This window comes from Gadus morhua, chromosome 17 (assembly GCF_902167405.1).
Source record: "Gadus morhua chromosome 17, gadMor3.0, whole genome shotgun sequence".
In the NCBI taxonomy this organism is placed as follows: domain Eukaryota; kingdom Metazoa; phylum Chordata; class Actinopteri; order Gadiformes; family Gadidae; genus Gadus; species Gadus morhua.
In genome coordinates this window covers 10,219,568-10,225,734 of record NC_044064.1, presented here as the reverse complement: position 1 = coordinate 10,225,734, position 6,167 = coordinate 10,219,568, and positions in this window count along the sequence as shown.

Below are 6,167 nucleotides of genomic sequence, written 5' to 3'. Positions count from 1 at the left end.
TGTTACGTATCCATTCGTGTCATTTATTTCTCTGATTTTAACTGTTAAAGTTAAGAGCATTAAAAAAATATTTTCTCCTCTCATGTTAACCAAATGTCCATCCCTGTCTTAATGCTACTGTGGCAAAGCGAAGGTGCAAGTTTTGGAAGAAATCAGCATTGGTGAAAATACCAGTAATACCAGCAAATAACAATTGGTAGGCCCGTTTTATTTTTTAACCTACACATTTTCTTCGACAATCTTCACCAAACAATCCCAGTCCAACGGTGGCCCATCTCTCGCCTGCTAAAATGATGTCAGGTTTACCGTCTACTCTGCCTCAATCCATTTGAGGGCAGGATTAGTTCAACACGGCCAAAGCTGGGTTGCTAGATTGGAAGATATCGGAGCGTGTGATAGAAATGGCCAAAAAAACGATGAGTAGTTGGCTTTTTTGTTAAAAAATAATTTCTTCCGCATTCTGTACCAGAAGGGGATCTCCAACCTCCGACCTCATTGTTGTCACCATCTTGGCATGAGTATGTTGTGAATGTAACAACATTGCATGAATTGAATTGCATGTAACCTCAAACCATCTGCTTCGCGATGCATCAGATGAGCAGCCGACAGAGCAGTTGGTTATGACCACCGCAGTTCCTGGCTCGACGTCGTCCATCGCCATGGAAACATTCTGTAAGCCTAACGATATCATGTGAATTGTACTGACAAATAAAACATCCGACCGTATTGGGGGGGTGTGTCTCACTGGAGGAGCCGGGGGGGGCTCTTGGCTCTGAGCCCTGTAGACCCAGGTCTGAACGCCGACAGTCGGGCTCCAGGGAGGCCTAATCTCTCTCCCACACCCAGAGGTTCATTCCTTTGTTTCTGTTAGACTTTCCAGGGGACGGAGGGGGGTCTTCAATGAAGACAAGTCACTTTCATCTCGCTCACACTTCAACATTTTTTTTGCAAGGGGGCTTATGTTTTTTGAAACACCCCCAGCCCCTGTGAATGGGGGGATGCAGACACACGTTTTTGGGCACCATTGGGGGCGTCCCCTTCTCGGTGGCCGGCCGTATGTGCGGGGATTTGAACCTGAGCCTACAGAGTGCTCCCCAAAAGCCCTTACCGCTGCACCACCTAATATATGGTGGGATGTAACGCTAGACTTTACAATTTACATGGCTTGGAAATAAGAGGTTTCTCTTAAATTCACACACTGAATTAACATGGCAAGGGACGAAAGTGGGACTTAAACCCTGAATGCCATGAGAGACCCCCTCGTTGCCCCACCGAGATGCCTGCTAGGATATGGTCACAGGCTATATTTGACATTTCAGCTCACAGGACTTAGAAATGTATACTGTTCATTTTAATGGAAATCTGCAGAACTTCAACATTGTTATCCAACAGCTCGACAGAGAGACAGGATAGGATATCGTCTGAGGTTATATATGACCATATAATTATTAAATACATCACATCATTCAATTTCAAAATAACATTAGGCTGCAAAGGCGAACAACGTCGCCAGGACTTGATGCCAGGTCTCGACTGTGTTATCCAAATGCTCTTTCCCCTGGTCCGTGAGATAGACATTACAGTCAGTGGCCAGAGGTCATACATGACATTAAAATATCCATGAAGTGACTAGGTTTTTTAATTACATTTTACGTTTTCCTGAACTCTTTCTTGGCTGTGCTCCTGAGACCATGGATACGATCTGGTCAGAGTTATACTTGACATTAAAAGCCAAATGACCTAGAAAAGATGACCATGGAGACAGTCGTGACCTCAGAGCAGATAACCAACAGCTCTCGCCCCTGCGTCGCCAAGACATCCGCTATGACCTCTTTGGAAGTTATACTGTAGTTGACATTACAAATTAAGACTTAGAAATAAGTGGATATTTTGAGAGTACCAATCGCCAGAACTTGAAACCAGGTCTCTTGACTGTGTCCGTTATACCTGACCAGGGCCGACTCTAGCCATTTTGATGCCCTAGGCGAGATTAGGATTTGGCACCCCCCCCCCTCCCCCCAATTAATGTGACAATATCGTCATGGCGTTATCCTTTGTCTGAGAAGCTCAATGCACACTTGATGACATTAAATAAACCTCTACTCAGACCCATCCACACACACTATGGCGTTGAACTATAGGTGACCGGGAAGCCTAACCCTTTCTTGGACGTGAACTATTATTATTGGCAGAATTTACATTCTTCAGACAGTGGTGAAGATGGGTGATCAGATATCCCTTCTCCAGCATCTGGGGGCTTCTGCAGATATTTCCTCAGTGCATCTGGAAAGTTAAAGTTAAAGAGTAGATAAAGTTACCCTAAACATGAAGATCGGCTGCACAGTAGCTAGACTGGATGACCTTTAAATAATTACATGCTTTACTAATCCATGATATTTATGACTATAGGCAGACATTAGAAACAATCTAATACACTTCTACAAACCCCACCATATTCTAAAACGTTAGTTGCACACACGCACTCATACACACATCCTGGGATGAGTACCACATACACATACAAGGTTCACACACACACACACACACGCACATACATTATGCATGTATGTGGAATGCAGCATTAAGAATGGAGTGAGACAAATGGTAATGTATGGATTAAAATGTATTGAGATAATGTATGGTATTATATATAGTATGTTGTATTGTTTTGAGCCAGTACACTACTGTTCTTTTGATTTTACCCCTTCCGGTAGACCCCATGGGACCTATGAGATCGTAAAATATGAATGGGTTTCAATGCAGAGCAAGTCATTATTTTCTGTTCCCAGTCTTTATATGGCCCGGATTACACATATGTTATTTGTGTATTGTTTGTCTTTCTTCTGTTTGGCGCAAATGGCTAATTTGCAAACGTGCACAGGACTGGCTGGCTTCGCTTGGCAAAAAATAGAACATATTTGTGATTTTTTTTTGAATTTGGAATACTTGACATGGTGAGCTTAAAAACATTTGAGTGACCATTAGTGAGATGGCCTAAAACGGAATACCAATTAATTATTCTAGGAAGTAAGCTTTCAGGATCAATTCAGATGTTCAACTGTTCAGGATTCATTTTGCTTAGCCAGTGAAAGTGATCTGCTGTAGTTTCCACACTGTGCTAAAATACTTCACTACAAGTAGCCCCATAAGTCCTAAAAATAATTCAGCATAATTGCATTACTGCCACAAGCATAGGCAACAGTAGTCATTATGCACTAAAATGGTCCCTGCCAGACAATGTTCTGTTTCTGTTCTAATGTTTGTGGATGAATCTTTCAGGTACATTCATGTTTTTTAAATTTCTCTGGTATGGTTGTCTAGTTTAATCTACAGCAATACATCATCATGTAAGATCACCACATGTCCGTTGCGTGGCTGAGAAGCGTACGCATTTAAAAAACCTCTGTAATCAGCGTGACTATGACTTTCCCAGCCAATCCAGGGGGGCTCTTAAATAATTTATTAGGAGGTTTTTTAGAGCATCCTCCAGTTTATCAAAAACATCTGGAGATAAGTCAGTTTATGAACGTTAATCTATTGAATCGTGTCCCAGAGCAAGCATCAGTGCACCTCGTATGCGTCAAAACAACTGCATCCAAGGGTAAATGTAGTGTATTAGGGATATTTCCCTGTTTTTTTCAGCAGACCCCCTCAAAAACATTTCGTGCTCATCCTCGCGAAGATCTATTGAATCGTGTCCCAGAATACGATTGTCCAACTTTATTATAGGCCTACTGCACGGAACGAAATGTAAACCTACGCATTTTGGATTGGAGCGTTTCTCCGAATATAAACAGGTTGCCTAATGGCCAAGTCAAACCAAAGGAATGACCAAAATAAACCCACAAACCGGAAGGAACCATTGTCCAGACCATGTTGCGCACGGACTATAAAACGGGAGGGACACAACACCAAAACAGGGAAGTAACTTGGACGTAAGCCAAAAATAAGTTTAGTGCTCGTCCTTTCCATAACATGGTAACCCCCTTTTAACTAAGGCATCTACAAACACCAGAGAGGCAGCCGGTAAGAAACCGAGCTCATCAACGAAGACTGTGGGCAATTGGATGGAATGTTTGTGCGAGCGCTAGCCCTCTAGCGTTAGCCATGGGGCAGGTCGGCAATGCTTGGGTTAACCCTATAAATGCCAGCGTGGTCGATGTAAGGACTTTCATTGATAATATGATTGTTTAAGTAAACCGGATTGATTTATGGTACTTGATTGTCTAGTGAGCTCATATTTAAAATGATTATGGTGGGATGTTATTATTTAAAGAAGTAAATATTATTTAGAACTGTAATAAGGTTAAAAAATCCCTGAACACACAACATTAAGAATGATAAACAGTGGGAGAATTAATTTTGCATTTTGATTAATTTAAGGGAAATAATCATTTAAAAAATATATTTTTTTCTGTTTGCATGTAATTTCGCATTGTAAAACCACCTTTTTCTGGTTTCTTGATTCAAAGGTTTTTCACATTGCTAACAACTGAATTACTTACAACTGACCATTAATTGAGACTTCAATAAAGGATGATAAAGAGGAAACATTTTGTTTATTGAGTGAAACCCAGTAGGAACTAAGTAGATACGCCTATCTCTTTCAAGTGGAGAATGCACAGAAAAGGGAGAGAACTTTATATATATATATATAAAGACCTCCTTTAAGCAACGAAAATGGTCTATTCTATTCAAGATGGGTGGGCGAGATAGGATATAGTGCCATACCTTCAATATGAATTTCATTCATAGGATTTCCGAGAGGATGGTCAATGGTCGGATACAGATCTCGTTATGACAAGAATTTATATTGATGTAAAGATAACGCCAAGAAAATATAGACTACATCATTATAATTAACTTAGAAAGCGTACGACGATCTAGTTGTGGCCCAGCGGAGGCTGAATTTTACATACTTAGCCGACATCTAGTCTAACTATATAAATGTCAAATGTATGATATGCTGTAGGCCTACGTATAGCCGAGTTTTTATGTTATAAATATTTTAATATTGTCTGGTATACCTGAACCACACTTCCACATTGGTGGAATTGGATTTTCAATGGGCAGACACAGATCTTTTATAACGATAATTGAATAAAATTGAATCAATTATGTATCTGTCTGATCGTATTTGCTGGAGTTGTAGATGGATGGTTAAATAATGTCAAACAATCGGCCATACTGCAGGCTCTCATTTGCAAGTGCACTGATTGCGTCTCCAATAGGTTATATACCTGAGATTCATTCATTTGATTTCTCTTCTAAGCAGGGACACGGGAAGTCAGTCCGAGTTGGGGGTGCCAACATGCGTTATGTGAAAGCAGCATAGTAGGCAAATGCAGTGGTGGTGCATTTCCTGTCAGTGGAGCCTGCACCGGAAGCAACCTCACAGAGGAGGTCTGCAGCCAGGTACTCCGGTAGAAACATACAAACCGGAAATAGCCAGAAAAACCCGACCTGCCACACAGCAGTGCGTTGCCGCACCACAGTGTTGGGCTCCGGGGCGCCAGCTGGATGCTGCAGGCCCCAGCTTGGTGTCTGCCTCCTGGGGAGGAGCGGGGGCCCGCGTCTGGCTGCAGTAGCAGAGGTGGGCCACGCGGCGGTGGGACTGGTGCTGGCTGGTGGTCTTGTGGTAAAGGTGTTCAAAGAAATGGTCTGTAGCGGCGAAGGGACCAGGGAGGCTAGCTACACAGAGCGCAGGACGTATGAAATCCACTGGAAGAAATAAGAGAGGCTTCCCTAGGGTTCAGCCTCTGATCAGGATCACAGGGGGCAACTCTGTCTTGCTGTTGTGTTTTTATCCCACATGAGTCTCCAACATCATACCATATAGGCCTAGGCATATCAGTTTTCATATCATATAAGTAATATAAAACATCATATAGTTTTGTTTATTTTACGAAACAAAAACTAATATTGAAGAAAATATTTTCGATAGATTTACAGAAATGTGAAATGTGATCTAATAAATATTTTTCATCTTTATTTAATTAAAGATGAAACACGAACACACAAAAAATGATGAATGAGGCATCATTCTTAATTTTCTCGTTGATTAAAAAGTTGTAAAAACGTATTTATAATCGTACAAAAGAATAAAGATTATTAGAAAATAATGTGTTGCTAGTTACAAGACACGCACACAAACCCACATTTTCCGT